Below are 20,583 nucleotides of genomic sequence, written 5' to 3' on the forward strand. Positions count from 1 at the left end.
AAACTAAGAAACAGTTTAATGTGTCTACAGGAAGCATGGAGTATGATACCCTTTCTGTTTACTTAGTGCTATACAATGTTTCAGAATAATTCTTTTTTGGAATCAGCTTAATGGCACATATAGAATTGTACATTTATTACACACAGATCGATAGAGTAGACACATTTTTTTTAATGAAACTATATATAAACCAGTTTCTTCTGAGAAAATATGTTTTTGTTTTTGCTGCTCTTTTAACTGAGTTTGAAGGGGAAAAGAACAGATATCTGATAATAGGTCAATTAATTAAGACACTAGACACCAGGAATACATGTAAAACTTCACTGCCTTAATGGCCTCAACTTCAAGATGGTGATCAGAGGTGGGAGATCTATAGGAAGACAGACAGGTCAGGGAAAAGGTATGGGGAACTGTGGTATGTATATGGGTATGTTCATGCTTTGTGTACTAGTGCAAGTGGGAAAGTGATGAGGGAATGCTACCACTAACATGAGTAACAGTTTAGTACAGCAATCTTCATGCCATGGTAGTAAGTGCAATTCACAGCATACCCCTCAAATGTCCAGATTTTCATAGAATATCCACATTTTGTCTTGTGCTTATGGGTATACATATATATATATATATATATATATATATATATATATATAGATATAGATATAGATATAGATATAGATATAGATAGATAGATAATTTATACATATATATCATCATAATCATCAAAAAATAAAGACTGCAGGCCCAGCTGTAAACCTGGGAACCCTGCTGTTGCCACTTAAGGGCAGTTGCCACTGAGTACCTGGTCGCCTCAGGTCCCCCCCTCCCTCTACTTGCGCGAGCGAGGACTCCTCTCACTCCAGCAAAAAACAAAGGAAATTTTAACCAATAATCATCAAATAATAAAGACTGCAGCCCCAGCTGTAATTCCGCGATCCCTGCTGTTGCCACTTAAGGCCAGTGCAGGTGCCTGCTTTTGTGAATACTGTTATACCTTGTTAAAATCTGTTACAATCAGCTAGAACGCATACGCCAGAGGTGACAGTTGCAAGTCTTCCTCTTAGCCCCCCACCCCTTTCAACTGTTTCACTGTTGATACATTTTGCTTTACTTATCTGCTCTGATATGTTAAGGTTTTGAGCCCCTCTCAATAGAGACATAGCCTTCAGTTCCTACCCTTCAATACGTATTCTTCACTAATTAAACACCAACCGAAAGTGCAAAGTCTCAAGCTAATTTTATCTTTAGCTACATAGTGTGCAGCAAACACAGAGTAAAGTGGAATACAAATGTAAAAAAGAATAAAAGCCGCCATTACAGACTAGTAAGCAGCATAAAACTTCTAAATGTGGTATACTCTTACTGATTGTTTTTCTTAGGGGAACTTTCCAAACATCAAACAGGGTATAATCCCGCTCCATTCACCCTTGCTGCACTTGGGCTTACTCTACTCCCCTACCATACCCCCATTCCCACCCACCCCCCTTTCATTAAATTTCTACTATCTACCCAAATACAAAACCAAACCCACCTTATCCAATTAGCCTATCCCTGCTCCCTGACTTGAAAAAGCCCTGCCCTTTTCCATTTACACTACATCTAATCAGATTACTGCTACGTCTTACAACTATAACTTATATCATGGCTATAATCTACCTCCTATCCCCTTTACTTTGCTTCCTCATTTCACTCACCTCCTACCAATCACAACTCCACCACTTCTAACCTGAAACTACTATTACACTCTCCATTCAACAAATATAATCATCCTATACATGTTCTATCTCACCATCCCTATTCAACATCTCCCCTTCCCAACTTCACAAACGCAAAGTCTTAACACACACTTCCTTACCACCTAAGCTAAAGCTAAAATAGTTGTGTCACAACCACTACCAGTACCACTCTAAATCACCCCCGCTCCCAAACACACTTCTAACTGATGGGGATATCCACCATCCCAAGAGCCACCAGTCTCAACAGCCCCCTCAGTCCAAAACATCTTAATATATATTCAATTAACATACAGAGTCTCCTGAATAAAACCACAGAACTACACTCATGGATTACCCTCCATTCCCCACACATCCTAACCTTATCTGAAACATGGTTAAAGTCCCACATCTCAAACTATGAAATCCCCCCCATTACAATATCTACTGGCAAGACAGAATGGTTAGGAAAGGTGGTGGTGTCTCCATTATGTACTCCAAATATTCTATTTCCCCTACCCATAACCCATCTAAATTTCCACCCCACCAAACTTCTTATCCTAAACTGTCACCTTAACCCACAAAATAAATGTGTCTTAGCTGCTATCTACATCCCACCAGGTAATAACATTCCTATCCTTGAATCCATACTTTCATGGCTATCACTCAATGTCAACTATGAAACCATTCTGTTAGGAGATATTAACATCACCTGGCTAAAACTATCTACAACCAGCCCATCTCTCACCATCAACCTACATGGCTTTCATCAGCTACTTATTACACCTACTAGATTCAATAAAAATAATAATAGTAGCTCCACTCTTGACTGTATCCTAACAGCTGACCCTAACCTGTATCAAAACCCTACTACCCTACCAGACTCCATTAGCAACCACCTTCCTATCCAGGTTCTTAGGCACACTGTATCCTTTTTTAACAGTGAGACATTTAATCACATGCTTAACTCTATAGACTGGTCAATTCTGAAACATATCCCTCTAAATGATGCTGTCGCTCATTTCATTTGCACTTTTCTCTCCATCCTTGACTCCCTAGCAGCTCTCAGAAAAGTAAGAATCAAAACAACCCACACCCCCTGGTACTCAAAAGATACACTCACTCTTATGAAAAAAAGAGACAGCACCTGGAAACAATGGAATAAAACTAAATCATCTTATCTTCTCCAAACCTATAAATAACTATGTAATCTGGCTAAAAAACACATCGATACAGATAAGAAAAAATTCTACTCCAATGCCCTCTCACCCATAAGTCTAACCCCCAAAAATTCTGACACTCTATTAATAAGCTTCTACACCCAGAAAACCCGTCTACCCTCAGCCCCTACCCCAATAAACCACCCTTTGAAACTACCACTCTTCTAAATTCATATCTCATTGAATCTATTCACAAACTTACCCACAATGGTCATAACAATAAACACATATCCCCCACTCCACATTTCACCAATACTCCCTCTTTCACACTCGACCCCATCCCGACATCTTACATCAAATCTCTCCTGCTTAAGCTGAAGCCATGTTCCCCCTCTTCTGACAACCTTCCCCCCTCTTTCTTAAACTAGCTAGCCTACCCATCTCTATCCTGATCAATAGATCTATTCAAGAATCCACCATTCCAGATAAACGGAAATCATTCTTTATCACTCCATTACACAAGGGAGACAACTGCAATGAACCATCCAACTACAGACCTATTGCTATCTTCTCTCCCCTATCTAAACTCCTTGAAAAATCCATTCACAGACAACTTATTAAGTATCGTCTAGATAAAATGGGTCCATCATCACAACACTCTGAACATTTTATTTTGTTATAATTCATCTTGATATGACCTTCAGTGTTATACAGAAACATTTTAAGGTTGGCACCTAAATATAACCATATATCTTTTACCATTTAACATCATCATTTATTTATTTATTTTTATTTTACATTTGTTAACCGGGCTAGTCCAACTGGATACATGTCCATTTTCAGTGGAGGCCCGAGGAGAAAAGCTCCGCTATCTAATACATGGTTAAAAAACAGTAAATACACCACAAACCAAAAACAGTAAATACACTACAAACAATGTTTGTAAATCAAAAAAAAGGGAAGAAATGGTAGTAGGAAGTTACATAAGAGGGGGATAGAGAGGCAAGGGAGATATGTAGGAAGAGCCATGGAGAAAGAAGGAGAGAAGAATTAAGATAAATAGGAAATTTAGCACGAGTGTTATTTGTGAAGTGTGTTATATAGTAGAGATAGCCATATCTCAGGTGGAAAGAAAAAATAAGTAGTAGCTAAAAAGGTTATAGCAGGAGAGTGGGAGGTCAAAGAGGAGCAAGATCAACTTGGATTGATGCAAGAGCAAAGCCAGTGTTTAGTAAGAAAGAGTTTCAGTTTGGTCTTGAAAAGAGAAATGGAAGTCAGGGCAGTAAGGTCTGGTGGAAGTTGGTTCCAGATTTTACCAACTGAGTTAGAAAATATGGAGTCCCCTGCTGTATTCTTTGAGAGAGCAGTTTGAATCTGAATTTTGTTAGAAGAGCGTAGACCTTTTAAGTTGTTGTAGGGTTTTATAAGGGTAGAGAGCATAGGTATGTTATAAGGGTGGTAAAGGGCTTTGTGGGCAATTGTCAGCTGATAGTACTGAATTATATGAGGTAGTTCCAGCCAACCGAGTTTAGAGAGGTTCTGACAGTGATGAGTGTTATATGGAGAGGCAGTGGCGAATCTAGCAATGCTGTTATAAGTTATTGTGAGCTTATTAATATTATGCTTTGAAAGATTAGTGTAAATGGGGGAAGCATATAGTAAAGTAGAGATAAGATGTGTTCTTGCTATAGTAGATCTAGCTTCCGGTGATAGGAAAGTTCTGATTCTGTAGAGGGAACCTAGCTTTCGATTGGTAGCTTTTATAGTGGAGTTGATGTGACAATCAAATTTTAGAAGGTTGTCAATAGTAATACCCAATAGTTTGGTAGTTTGGTCAGGGGAGATAAGGGTGCCATTATTAGAAGAAATAGAAAAATTAATAGAATGAGACAGGTGAGTGGGTAAGAAGATGAGGAGTTTAGTTTTCTTTGGGTTCAAGAGAAAACAATGATTGGAGAACCATTGCTCAATAGTAGTGAATGTATTTTGGGTAAGGTAGTGAAGGTCAGATTGGTTTGTTGCAGAGCAAATGATGGTGGTGTCATCAGCATACTGTATACAAGTAGATTGGGGGGTGGCAAGATGCAAGTCATTTATGAAGATGGAAAATAAAAGAGGACCTAAGATGGAGCCCTGAGGGACCCCTAAAGTGGTAGGGAGTAGTTCAGAGAGGTTGTTGTTCCATAAAACAGCTTGTTTTCGGTTTTGAAGATAGGAGGTGAACCAGCTTAAGGCTAGATTGTCGAGAGAGAGTGTTTTTAAGCGGTGTAGAAGGAGTTGGTGATTAACCATATCAAAGGCTTTAGACAAGTCTACAAAGAAAGCAGATGAAAGAAGGTTGTTATTCCGGTTAATATTAATGGAGTCGATAAAGGATAATAAGGCTGTAGTGGTGCTGTGGTAAGGCCGAAAGCCATGTTGGCAGTTAGCGAGGAGATTATTAGATAGAAGGTGATTTAGTAACTGTTTGTGGATGCATTTCTCCATTATTTTTGCAATAGGAGATAGTAGTGCTATAGGGCGGTAATTAGAGTAGTCGAATGAATCACCCCCTTTGAAGAGGGGGATGATATGTGAGATTTTCCAGAGTGACGGTATAGTGCTTTCCTTTATAGTTCTGTTAATAAGTATAGAGATAGGGAAGGCAATAGCTTTGGCACCTAGCTGTAGATATTCAGCAGGAAGTTTGTCAGCTGAGGGGGTAGAAGATTTAAGTTTTAGTAGTAAATTAAGAATATAGGGGGTGGGTATAGGTTTAAGTTGCATAAGAGGAGGAGTGAAGCTTGGGATATCTAATAATGAGGAGTTGGGGCTTTGTTGGTTGGCCAGTTTAAGTATTGTGGATGTGAAAAAGTTATTAAAAGCATTAGCTGTTTGTAAGGGGGAGTCAGGGCAAGAGCCAAGTGGATTAGGAGTATCAACTTTTCCGGGGGAAAGAAGTGTGTTAATAGATCTCCAGAATGTTTGTGGATGGTGGTGGGGGGATTGCTGTAGCTGGGTGTAAAAGTTCTTTTTATCTTTTATAATGGCTAACTTTGTCATGTTCCTTTTTTGTTTGTAGTTGAGGTGATCGATTGGGTCTTTGGAGGTCCGCCACTGAGTCCAGGCCTTATTTCTATTACGGATTAGTAGTTTAGTGTTGGTTGTCAGCCATTGGGCTGTTTTATTTTTCATGCGAATAGATCTCATGGGGGCATGATGATCTAAAATAGTAAGAAAGGTTTGGTTAAAGTGGTTAACAGCGTCGTCTATTGGGAGAGTTTTTAGAGGAGACCAGTTAACTAGGCTAAGTTCATTTTGAAACTGATGAAGGTCAAAATGTTTTTTGCTGCGAGCTAAGCGAATTAGGGGAGGAATTATTAGGTGAGTTTTGTGCCTAATGATGTATGTGAGAGAGTGGTCACTAAGGTCGTCAGGGAGGGTACCAGTTGAATATTTTTGTTGAGGGCTATTTATAAGGATCCAGTCAAGTATGGTATCTTTATTGTTAATCTTGTTTGTTCTAGTAGTTGAGCTAATAGTTTGGTGGAATCCATGCAGGTTGATAAGGGTTGATGGATTAGTTTGGTTACATACATTCCAGTGAATATTAAAGTCCCCTAGTAGGATAGTTTCTTGAAGATGAGTAGCTGAAAGCCAGTTAAGTAGGTTTTCTAATATGGGGGGGTTGTTGCCTGGGGGGAGATAGGTGCAGATAATGTTGATAGTTTTGTGAGGGTTAAGGGAGAGTTTGGATATAATAAGTTCAGCGTTAGTATCATAAGGAGGGGTTTGGGATGATTTATTTACATTCAGTCCAGATTTAAAGAGAATAGCTACTCCGCCACCTTTTTTATTAAGACGGTCTTGTCTAAGGATGTTATAGCCAGGGGGAATGATTTAATTATCTTTTATTGAGGGTTTGAGCCAGGTTTCCGTTAGACAGAGAATGTCAAATTGTTGGCATATTTTCAAGATGCTGTAATTTTCGATCTTGCATTATAAACATTACAATCTCTCTCATCCTTAAGTCTAAATTCCACATTTTTTAAATATTAGTAAAGCCAGTAGTGTCCTCATAAAGCACCTAGAGGTGCCCATTATTTTAGATAAAAAAACATGTGTCCTAACAAAAACTGCACAGTTATGAACTATAGTCTTTCCATGGCATAAAGTCTTAGGTTCAGATTTTACAAAACATTTCAACTTAGTTTACTTTTCATACAATTTCTTCTTCCCAGTATGAATAATAGCTCATACATCAGTCATAACAAAACATAAAGTTTGCAATACATTATCAAATAATGTAACTATTAGGTGAGGCAAGGAAGTGTCTGCATAACAATGCATCATAACTCTTTTTTTCTGTTCATCCTTTGTGTGTAATATACAGTTCCTCCTGGTAGTTTGTAAAACTTCGTGTTGGCTGCAAACCCTGTAACACTGGTTTTGCCTCAAGTAAACTAATTTCTCACATGGTTTTCCCAGCCTATATCAAGTTATGAAATCATGTGCATCGCCGTAAAACATTAAGCATTGCTTCTACTGGCCCTCCCAAACTTTGGGTATGATCTAATGGTTCACAAACTTTCTATCTCTAGTGCTTGTAAATTAGAAAGAGCTTGCAGCTCCATCATTTTTGTAGCAGGCTGGAATCTTAAGTATCCAAAAGAATAACAGCAACATCTCATTCTGTACTCTACCAGTGTTAACAAATAAAAAATACTTCACCCAGCTAAGTATTAACCAAATCCCATTCTCCTAATGCTTTTGATAAAGAAACCATGGAAATATTCAGGAATTATATTGAGAAAAAGTTATAGCAAACAGTGTAGGTTAATTGCCAAAAAACTCAGTGGATACACTACCACTCCTGGCAATAACTTATTCCTAAATAAGACTAGTATCAAAAACTCCTTTTAAAAAGGGACTTCTGGGAAAGATGTTGACACATTGAGTAGCCTTTCCTGAGTTTCTCAATCAGAATTTGATAAAGTTAAGTAAACTGTAAATATTAACTCTGAAAACTTGACATTACCCAAAAGGAAACTGTACCTATAGTCTCCAGCATACACCAGGATGAAATTCTCATGGTCTCCAGCATACCCCAGGATGACATTCTCATTGAGCGGGCAAATGGGGTTTACACCTCGCAGTCTATTACACTCCAGAGGCCAAGAACTGCATTATTAAAATTGTCAACATATGCCCTAAAAGAAAAAGTATTATCTATTCTCTGAAAAAGGGCACTGTCCTGAAAATGGGATAGTCAAGGGTATACATAGAGAGTAACCCAGACTAGCACAAAAAGAAATGTCTTCATTCCATGCTTCAAAATTTGTAAGGGGCAGTGAATCATGTTCAAGCTGATCAACCCAACCGGTTTAATTTTTTTTTTATACACTGGGCACTAAAACATATTCTGACCCAGGCAAAGTTCTACATGATTAAACAAAAGACCAAATGAATGTCAGAAAACTCAAATTTAAGTTGAAGTTTTACCTAACCTGAAGTCCTCAAAGAACTAAACATGACAACTAGAGAAAAATATTCATTTAAACCATTTCCAGTATTTCAAAAAAGAATGTAAGATAGACCAAAGGAGGTTGAAGAATTTCCCAAAAGAAAAGAGAGAATGATGCATTCCATGGTATCTGAATCTCTGCAAGACTCAGAGGACCTGGACCAATAACCTGACGTTAGTGGACTATTGACCACTGTGAACAAACTAATAGCCCTTGTGAGCACTTGGGGAGACATGGATATTCTGCTGGATAACTCTTACACTGTGACAGACCTTCCCCGACTGTTTGTTCTTATTGAACCCATATGACCTATCCAACTCTGGCAGGGAAACACATATGCTTACAGGAAGAGATGTCACTGACATGTACATTGATAATTGATCCAGATTGCTGCATACTGCAAGGTAAGGCCAATGGTTAACTTTCCAAAAAGGGGTATCTGTGTCTGTGCTCTGGTATTCTGCATTTGACAGGTGTAAATTGACTCATGCAAGGACTAGAATATATATAAAGCCAAGACACATGTTTTGACTGCTAGTACATTTGGATTGTAAATGCTTTATATACTGTTCCAGAGAATCCCATTTAGATGTGGAATGGATATAACTAAAAATTACAAAAACATGAATTGCATTAAATGTGAGGTGTCACGTACTATTCAAGAATAGTTGAATATGTCTGTTGCAATGAGCACTTTGCGAATAAACACACATCCTGATTTCATATTGGTAAATACTCCTTTAATTAAGGGGCCTATGATCCTCGCAAATTCTGTATTGATTAAGAAGACATGCAATGAGGATGAACATAGAGCTCCAAGGTGTATTGACTTATTCACTGAAGTTAATTGGTTACAGTCAGTAAAAATGAGGAAACTATTTCTATTACATGACTTTACCATTACTATGCATTGTAAATAGGGAAAATTGAGTAATAGGGGCAATCTAATTTAGATTATTGCTTAAAATAGAATGTATGATAATTCTATGGGAGAGGTTACTCTCTGAAATTACTGTTTCTTTAAGAAATCATACTAATACCATATTGTGTAACACTTATGCTAAGCTATTCCTCACTGCATGCATGTGAAATGAAATGTGTACACATCTGTACATAGCTCCTTCAGTTGTTAAGTTTCAGATGTTGTAACTTCGTGTTATTTGCAACCCTAGAGCTCATATTATAGCCCCACAAATACTGGAACTTTTATTTGTTGGGCAAACAAAGACAAAGAATGCCAGGCAGATTTTCACTTCTTCTAGCTTATTGGTCTTCCCCATAATCAGACTTGATTATGGAACTTAATACCCTAGAATAAAATGCACTTGACATTAATGACTTGGAATGTCGATGGGCTGACTGAAGAAAGGAAAAGGCACAGGGTACTAACATACTTATTAAAAAGTGAAGTGGATATTGCTGCACTGCAGGAAACTCACCTTTATTAAAGGGACTAAAAGATCTGATAGCACAGAGTGGAAGGATAGGATATGGTAACGGCATGCTACTGAAGGAAAGGGGGGGAAGGTATTGATACTAATTACAAAGAGCTTAGGCATGAAAATATTAGAAGAGAAAATAAATAAACAAGCAAAATATGTTTTTTTCTTAAGGGTTAGTGGTTAGGACACACAATCAAGATTGCAGCACTATACATCCCTCCCAAAACTAGCCAGTTAGAACAAAAGGCCATCTTCTGTATACTGATATAGTTTAAGAAGGGGATAACACTACTGGTACTTTGTGACCTGGAAAACAGATGTTTCAGGGGACCAAGAATCAAATCGCTCTCTAAGGAGGGATGGTAGCTAGGGAAACACTTGACTACCTTTGACTTCCAAGATCAGACAGAAGAAACAAAAAAAGATTCCTCTTTTATATACTATTCAGAAAGATAAAACACAATGGTCAGGATTAAAGATGACATATCTCCAAAGAACATACATACCAGTCAAGGGCCATCAAACACATCCTACAATTATATCAGATCGTCCCCCAGTCTTCCTGACATTAAGGGATGATAGGAATAGGTACACTTAGCAACACTTGCACTTCCCAACTCATATGATGAAGAAAACAGACTATAATGAGTGACTAGTGTTTGATAAAATCAGTGGAAGATTTTGGTATTAAGAACAGATACCCTAGGGGTTGCATGGGACAAATAAAAACTAGGATTCAGAACACAAATAGATATAAAATAGTGGAAAATCTGGGAGGAGAGCAAAGTTAAATACTGCCAGGCACTAGAGGAAATGGAAGAAATCCAGGATAGTGCTATAGAAGAAACTACACACACACACACACACACACACACACACACACACACACACACACACACACACACACACACACACACACACACACACACACACACAAACACACACACACACACACACAGCATCTGAATACTCTAAGGAAATACATAAAGAAATACTTAGACGATGTCCATCAATATAGAATGGCTAAGTTAATAGGTCTGTTTTTTGAGAACAGCCCAAGTAGGGTCAAACTACTGGCCGAAAAACTAAGAACCCAAATGATGGAAAGAATAATGTTTGAAACCCAAACAAAGGAAGACAAGAGCTAGAGCCGAATAAAATAATGGAAATAATGTCAAAAATATTATGGACACCTTTATAAAAGAGACAAGGATATAGAAAACAGAGTGGTGGGGATGCGACAATATCTAGCTAACCTGGGACTTCCTCAGACTACTCCAGAGGAAGGCCTGATCCTAATTAGAGAATAACAGAGCAAGACATAATTAAATTTCTAAAGAATCAAAAATGGGGAAAACCTCAGGAGACAATAGAATCCCTGTAGAAGTGTGAAAAGTTGTCCCTAGACAAGATAGTGAAAATATGGGTTAAGATGTTTAATGGCATATGACAAGATTTTCCATTCCCAGTTTCATGGAAGGCTGTCGTAATCATACTATTACTAAAAGATGGCAAGGACCCCGTGGGTCCCCAGTCATGCAGACCAATTTCAATCCTAAACCACGATTATAAGATCTTTACCAGTATCTTGTCAAAGAGACTAGCCCCATTATTGCCCCATCTTATAGAATTAGACCAATGTGGATGTGTGTGGAGGGCAGAGATTTGATAACATCATGGAAACGTTAATGTTGCAAAAAGATGCAGAAATCAGAAAAAAAGCTTATCATGGTGGGATTAGATGCTAAGAAAACATTTGATAGGGTAAGCTGGAGATTTTTATATGAAGTATTAAAGGTCTTTGTGTACCCTGAATTATGGATAACCTTAAACGCCAACCTGTATAATGACGAAAATGCCAGGATAAAAAGTAATGGCAAGCTTACCCTTGGAATGAGACAGGGACGCCTGCTATCCCCTTTCTTTTTGTTGTGCATTTAGAACTGTTGGCAATGACAATAAGAAATTCAACCTATTTATAAAACTAGATAACTTAGGAAAGGTATCAGGTTACAAAATTAATCAGCTCAAAACAAAAGTGATAGTATTAAACTATACCCCCACACATGAAGTTGTACAAGCATGCCCTTACTTATGCGACCACCAAAAAATGAGATATCTGAGAATCTGGCTACAAAATAATGTAACTTTAGCAGTAACAGATTCATGAGAGAAAGTTTTACAAAAAATAATTGGTAACTAGAGGGTCCTGAAATTGAAGGAAATGAACAAAGATAAAATCTTAGCCATTAAAATATTTTTTGTTCCTTGGGTTTTATATGTTAGTCAAGTATTTTGTTCTTCTCCCCCAAGTGATATATGGCACAAAATTGACAAAGGAATACAACAATTTCTATGGAAAAATAAGACGGAAAACATTAGTAAAGAAAGAAAATGCAACTCCTACTTGAACAAGGAGCCTTCCTCATCTGGAGGACTACCACAGGGCCACTCAGCTAAAACTGATATATATATTATTAGTTAAAACGCATAATATTAAATGGAAAACCATGCTCCTGAATAGCCAAGATAGTGTTGGCATGGAGGTGAAAGATCTATTGGACCTGTGTACTTCTACAACTCAAAATTTATAGGTCCACCATTATTTAAAAGTAATTCTCAAGCACCTGTTTTATCAGAAAAACTTGCAAAAATGGAAGGAGTGGATACTCCCAATAGCAGAAGATAGGATTAGAGGTAAAATTAATTGTCTTCGGTAGGCAGTGGAGAAAAGAGAATTGAAATCCAAAATATTGGGAATTCTGAGTTAAGGGAGATTGTGTGCTGAATTGTATAAAACAAAATAAAGATTTGTGCTTAAAGAGAAGGGAATTCTGAGTTAATGGGGATTGTGTGCTGAATTGTATAAAACAAAATAAATATTTGTGCTTAAAGAGAAGGATAGATTACAGTATCATGGTGTTGTGCTCTGAGTTAAGAATATGTTATGTAACAAAGGAGAGGGAGGTTTCTAATCTTTGTGTGATATCTTATGGGAGCACAAACAGAAATTTCATCAGAATAAAACTAATAATGTGCCTATTATTAGAATAAAATTAATAATGTGTGTATCACCAGAATAAAATTAATAACATTATAAGGCAGAACAGGAGCTTTGAAAGGATACAATGAAATCTCTAAATCTCTAAGAGATATCTGGAATTGGATGTTAGACAATAAAATCTCTGATAATCATTGACCCAGATATACATAAGCTCCAAATATGTGACAAAATTTAGGAAATTTTGCATCTTTGCCTGGAAATGTTTACACAAATATTTTTTACATGCCTGGGAAACTAAACTGCATATTCCCACAGTTTAGCCCTAATTGCTGGAGGTGTCAAATACAAACAAGAGGGGATTTTGTGGGCTGGCAAGTGTTACATGTTTTAAACAGCTACTCCAGGAGCAAATTAATATTATAGTAGGGCATAACTCGGTGGTTACTAAGGAAATGATGATGCTGAGTTGGGTTGGGGGGTCTTACCCCAAACATGTAAAAGTGCTGCTCACATTATTGTTGCTAGTTGCCAAAAAAATAATCATCAGAAAATGGAAACTTTAAGCCCCACTATCTATAGAAGTTGTAAGACAAATGGAAAGTATAAAGAAATTAGTAATAGATCAACAAAGTGAAAGACCAGGGAGATTTATTATGGGAAATGGTGCAGAATAATTAAAGTTACTCAAATTACATCTAGGCTGTTTACTTGCATATGTTGAGTTGCTTATGATGATTTATCCAGTTTGTTCATGTTTTATGTTTCCTTTTCTTTCTTCTTCTGAGAAATACACCAAGAACTTTGAGCTCACATTCTAAGCTCAAATGTGTGATATTGTTCAGGATGCAATTAAGTGGAACCCTGAGATATAAATTATATGGTCTATGAAGGTATTAAAACTTTTTTTGTTTGTCTATGTTGGATTGTGAATTCCATTCTATATGCCATTGAAAATTTAAAATAAAGAAAAACCTCTGTGGAAAAAAAAACTCCTTTCAAAAACTAAGGGCTAAAGATTCTAAGGCACTTATAGTATCAATACTAAATTCATTAATTTAGCTGCTCTACTTATAAACAGAAGTAATACAAAAGGTCAGCTTCCCTTCATATGGATCAACTCCAGTTTCATTGCCATCCACCTGAAACATCCATTGACCGAAGCAAAGAACTTCAAGTCTATAGCCACATTAAACACAATGACAAAGACCTTAGAAAGTATAGTTCACCACCAGCAGCTTATTTTTATATTTAATCTTACAATGCCTTGAGTTGAGCTGGTCATAACATAACTTCTGTGTCAGTGCCACATTCCTGAAAGTATCAAAATATGTAAGTGAATGGCTTAACAATGAGGAGGTAGCAGTGGCCACATTTGGAATCCTTTCCAAATCACTTGAAAAGTGTATTTATGGATGACTCTTATTCTAATTATGTAAAATAAGTTTGAGTAATGAGAGCAGTATATGCTCATAGGCTCAAAGATTCATAGGTACTTAGTAGACTATTGATCCATGAGAATATTTAGAAGCCTGGACCTGCATTCCCATGAAGTTTTTAGCCATGTAATTTACTTATGGATAACCCAGATCCAGGCAGAACATTTACATGTTATCACTATCTGTAAGGAACAAGGGTGTTAAACCAGGGGTGAATTTGAAGTTTCCCATCCATTCATACAGATTATGTTTGAACCGATTAAGGGAAATAGTTTGCTTTATGTGAAGAAGAAGACAATTCCAAACAAGTGGGATTTTTCTGGCATATATATCTATTCCTATACACATTCTATTTATGTTACAGAAAAAAATAAGATCTCCTGAGAAGGTGTTTATTCCACCACTGGACTTACGGATGTGCAGTAATCAAAGAAGTTAGGGTCTGTTGTGGCTCTGTACATGAGGCAGAGATTGCACTTCAGTAGACAGTATGATACTGAGAAGAGGGGCAAGATATTTCTATGATTTAGGCCCTTGACTTTCTCGGGGAGAAAGCATTGCAGTCATTCAAGTTGTATCAAGTGTTTGGACAGGAACATACCAAGGGGCCTTATACTCAGTGACTGGCCTAATAAAATGCTGAATACAGTGGAATGATTTCATCCCTGATCCTGTGTGATGGCCCCTCTTTAGCCCGGGCCAATAATCAAGGATGCTCAGTCCTCACTACTGACATGGGTGAGAGGCAGTCACTAAGAACAAGAATGGATTTACACAGTATTTAAAATGCAGTTCTCTGCATTCAACACAATTTCCCTCAACAGTACACAGGGAACATGCTCCACTGGGACTGGACTCTCTGTCTCTCCAGATTCCAAACAAGACCCAACTTGGAGCACTGTGTTCCAGTTCCAAGTATCTGGCACACACACTTGAATATCTGATTTTTCACACACACACACACACACACACACACACACACACACACACACACACACACACACACACACACACACACACACACATATACCTGGAAAAAGCTGATACAGATTCACCAGCTGTGTCCCTTCTCTCCACATTACAGGGTAGTTGCTATCAGCCAAATACTTGCTCTTACAAGGGGTAACTAATTATCCTGTGTCAAATTAATACTGATATGAATAGTAGAGTGTAACTGAAGCAGTAAGGATGTTGGAAGTGGCCACATTGACACTGAAATAAGCACAGGTACTCTCAAGCTATTAAAAATATTCACTAAAAGATCAGCCACAATGAAAAGTTATAAAAATATTTATGTAATAATGGATAATAAAAATAGAAACCAGGAAAATACTTAATATTTAGTTACAATAAACATCAGAATTTTCAGTCACAGGAACTATAAAATACCACAGTTGGATAGCATCGCACATGCAGAAAAAGAAATAATAGTAAACTGTATTTTTCCTAACTAAACTAAAGAGAAACTGTCCCTAGTTAACTCATTTAATATCACAAGGCAAGATATACTGCTGAGATGCTCACTTCCACAAGGCAAGATGAGATACTCTACACAATGAACTGTACAACTAGCAACTACTGAACAACTGAACTGTGATAACTGACATAGATCTTATATATCAGATTCCAAAGAAAAACAAAAACAAACTGCTGCTGCCAGAGTTCCACCCTTCAGCTGGTTACAGAATTACATCACATCTAGTCACCTGACTCTGGCACAGTTCACATTCAGAACTCTAAGATTTTATTGCAGCATTTTTTTAACATAAGCAACTTATACAAATACATTTTTAATACCAGCATCTGTACAAATTAATGTGACAGTCAAATGACATAAGATTATTTACAAAACTTCAGCCAGTCATGCTGGCATATGCCACATATGCACTGGCAGTACCTCACAACATTACATCCTGTACACCATACCCTTAGTAACAAGTTGCACAACAAAAAAGAACTTTCTTACAATAGTGGATATATAGGGATTGAAGGACAGTTTGTCCACATATGTCCACAGGTCCCCAAATACTGAATCAATTTTCAGTAGTATGTTGTTGATGTAATAGCTACAGGGAATGCCATGCTTGCCAAAGGAGGTTATTATACATTTTGGCATTTAATTTTAGCCTATGGTTATTACACCAGCCACTTGTTTGGGAAAGGCCGGTTTAGAGGACCTTTATGTCCACTGGACAGTTGTATCATGGAGCTAAGTTTACAGTCATCTGCAAACTTGGTCGGCCAGAAACACTTTACATTAACGTTTTCCTCTAAGAAGTAAATGCCAAAGAGGAATATCCTAAGAGCTGAACCCTGGGGTACACCTCTAGTGACAGTTCTTTTAGAGTAAATAAAAGTCACCTAACTTAATTTCCTGGGTTCTACTTGAGAGCCAATTTGCTGTCCAGTGAATTACATGGAGATTAACATTTAGCTGACAGACTTTATCAACAATATCTAAGTGTGGGATGGTGTCAAATACCTTTGTGAGGTCTAGGTATGTAGTGTGTTCTGGTTTCCCATCATTCATTTCTTCAGTAACATTATCAAAGAAGTTGACCAGGTTAAGCAGGCAGAATCTACCCTGACAAAACCAAATTGGCTTGGGTCAAGAGTTTGTAGGTTACCTGTGTCCTTATTTATCAATTCCATAATGATCCTCTCCGCAGCTTTACAGATGAGGCTGGTCAGATTTATGGGTCTATAATTACTTAGATCCATTGATGACCACCTACCTTTGTGCAGAGGATGACTGTTCCTGTCTTCCATTTGTCCTGCACAAAGCCAGTTTGGAGAATGACATTGAACATCCACTGTAGGAGATTTGACAGGTCCTGTTTCAGGCTGGTTAGTAGTCAACCTGGTATGTTATCTGGTCCCACAGAGGCAGTGTTCTTGGCCTTGGAATGTGCTTTGAGAACTTGTTTTGCGAGGTTTAATGGTGGGTGCACATGCAGATATGTGATCTGAAAATATGGGAGAGTAGAGAGGGGGGGTGAATTTAGAGCTAAACCTATCTGCTAGTAGCTTGGCTATGTTCTGTAGGACTGCGTATGTGATATGATTTACTATCTGCTGTGTGCCACGATGGGTATTGCTTTTGATGTTTTTAAGATAGATAACGAATGCTTAATGGTTGGCTTTTAACTGGGTGGCTAATTTTACCTCATATCTTCCTTTGGTTGATTTGACCAGGGACTGAACTTCCTTATTAAGCTTCGCAAGAGTGTTTTTGACATCTTGATAGTAACGTTTATTACTGTGTGCAACTAAGTGTGTGTGGGGGGGGGGGTTCCACCACAGAGGCTTATTTTTAAATTTGTCTTTATATTTGCTTTGGCAAGGGACAGGCACATCTATGCAGCTATTCACATATACATAGAATTTGTCAGTAAAGGATTCTGCATATGCAGTGAGGTCATCAGGCTGAAGGGGGATGTTGAATTTAGCCCGGTCATCACTCAGTTTTTATAGATTAGGCTTTGCATAATCTCTGAAAGCCAAGGTATTTCAGGATGCTTGTGGCTGATTTATGATCTAATTTGACTGGGAAGGAAGTTACATCTGGTGGGGAACAGAGTTGTCTCATACTGGTAAGGACCAAGTCCAGGATTTTGTCTTCCTTAGCTAGGGGGCAGACTAGCTGGTGCAGAGAGTTTGTTTCTGAAGTCTCCCAGTTCATGGGGGTAGTTGAAGTCCCCTAGGAACATGGTGTTTGGCCTAATGTATGGGGTTTTCATACTAGTCAGGTAGGAAGTATAGGCCAAAAGGGACAAAGAGGGGTTACTATAGTTAGCTATGGTGTGATGGGTTTTGTTACTGGTAAGATGGATATGGAGGAGTACCAAGTCCTTATTAGCTAGTTTGAGTTAAAAGGATTATTTCTAGTTTTATTCTAGCCCTGCATCTGCAATGCTTGCTTGTAGGACACCATCATGCACTGCCACATAGCACTAGTTAGTGTTAGTGGTTATAGACACAAATGTTTTGCTTGTTAAATTTTTCCTTAGCACTTTGCTTGTGGTCCTCCAGAGGATTTTTGTGGCTCTGCTCTACTGTCAGGTAAAACACTAAGCCTAGCCTCAGAGGTACTAATGCACCTCTCACCCACTAGCCATTCCTAAGTGTGACCTCTTTTCCTGACCGTATAAATGTTCTTAACACTATGGATGGACAATTTCCCACAGTTTCTCCAGCCAGCCTGGTCGACATGGGCATCCTGAGACAGCGTAGCAACTGCATCATGTTCATCACCAATCCTCTACTTCTAGTCCACACAAACTCAACAGGTGACAGATGCAACTATATTAAGAACTTTGAATTCATGCTCTCTCACACACCAGTCAGTACATATGACAATGAGTGGGTTGTCAGCATGCACACCTCACCTCCTACTCCACCCAAACATACATCACACATACCAATATATGCAGAGGTTCTCACCAGAATACCTAAACACCAGAGACCTCACAAACACAAACACAAGCACGCTACACATAATACTTCCTCTGCAGAACACAATACACATAATACCTCACACACCAGTGTCTCACCTGTCAAGTCCTTAAGGCAAAACACAAAACCAAACATATTAGTCATAGGTGATTCCATCATGAGACACACAGATGTCCCTCTCACCAGGCTGGATAAGGAGAAGGTCATGGTCAGCTGTCTGTCAGGTGCCAGGATCCACCATATTACACATGCACTCAAGTCTCTCAAAAACAGGTACTGTTATGACTCTGCCATAGTCCAAGTTGGTGAGAACGACTTGAGATGTACCTCTCTGGATTATATGAAGAGAGACATGACTGAGCTCTCGGACTATGTATCTCATGCAGGTATGTCTCTAGCCTTAAGCAGTATTTTACCTTCACCTAAGATGATGCCTCAAAACAAACAGAAAATGACTGACTTCAATAATTGGTTTAGTTTTTGGTGTCATTTTATGGGGATACAGTATCTGTCAGCCTGGGATGATATGATCAACAGACCTCAATGCTTTGCCAGAGATGATCTTCGTCTGTCACCCCTGAGATTTTGGCTACTGACGAAGGCTCTTGCCACCCCCATAGTGCCTTTTTTAGGCAGTTTCTCAAGGACAAAATTCCCAGTGTAAAAACTCCATCTAAAATCAACCTCAAGGTTATGCTGCTAAACACTAGAAGTCTTACCATGAAACTGCACTCACTGGAAGCAGTCCACACCTTGGAAGACGTAGACATTTATGCAGTCACGAAGACCTGGTTCAAGGCTGTGGAGAGCACCTCAGCCATATCAGGCTACACCTCCTTCCACACGTTCAGAACACAAACTGAAGGCATGAAAACTAGAGGAGGCAGTGTGTCAATATTCATTAAAGATAAATACACTTCCAGATTCAAGTCATTGCCAGCTACAGGACCCCCCTCCATGAATCAGAACACCCAGTCTACCTATTTGGAGCTACTTGAGTGTATCAAGATACATCTGAACACCATGGTTTTGGATGACTTTAACTACCCATCCATTAACTGGGTAAATTACTTGTGCACAAACTCACTTGCTCAAAGGTTCCTCTACTTCATTAACTCCAATGCCCAGAACCAACTGGTTGACACCCCCATAAGGGGTGCCAACATCCCAGATCTGGTGCTTACCAATATGGGGACTACTGTAGCAACCCCACTGTGATGTCTTCCCTGGTGAGATCTGACCACAGATCAGTCTCATTCGAGTAACTATCACATCTCCTGTCCCCCCCCCCTCGCCCCAGCAGCAACTAAACTAAAATATTTCTTCAAAGCAGATTATAACCTCTTACAGGATGGTGTAAATAGCTTCACTGCACCTCCCCCCTCAGATTGAACTGAGAATTAGGCCGAGTTCTACACCAGTGATTTATACAAACACCTTTATAACTGCATTGACTTGGCCATACCTGATAGGACCAAAACAAGCTCCTCAAGGAAAAGCAAACCTGCCTGGTGGACTACTGCCATTAACAGGCTTTACAATAAGAGGAAGAAATTACTTTCTAAGAGTAAGAGGGAGTGAGCCCTAAACTAGAAACACTCCCTGCTCAGCTGAAACAAGCAAACTTCTTGTGAAGTCCTCCAAAGCAAACTACGAATCCAAATTAGCTTCCTCAACTAAGGACAACCATAAGACATTATTTCGTTACATCCATAACCTAAATAGAAAGGGCCAGATTTGTGCAGAACTGGTAGTTAATGATACCACATATACTGAGCTTGTGGACATAGCTAACTTGTTAGTTGACAGGTTCTGTGAAAATATGACTCCCATGTCCCCACCACACATACCCCATGACATCCCTACACCTGTC

The sequence above is a fragment of the Protopterus annectens genome, chromosome 6.part0, assembly GCF_019279795.1.
Source record: "Protopterus annectens isolate FY-2018-M chromosome 6.part0, PAN1.0, whole genome shotgun sequence".
Classification (NCBI taxonomy): Eukaryota; Metazoa; Chordata; order Ceratodontiformes; family Protopteridae; genus Protopterus; species Protopterus annectens.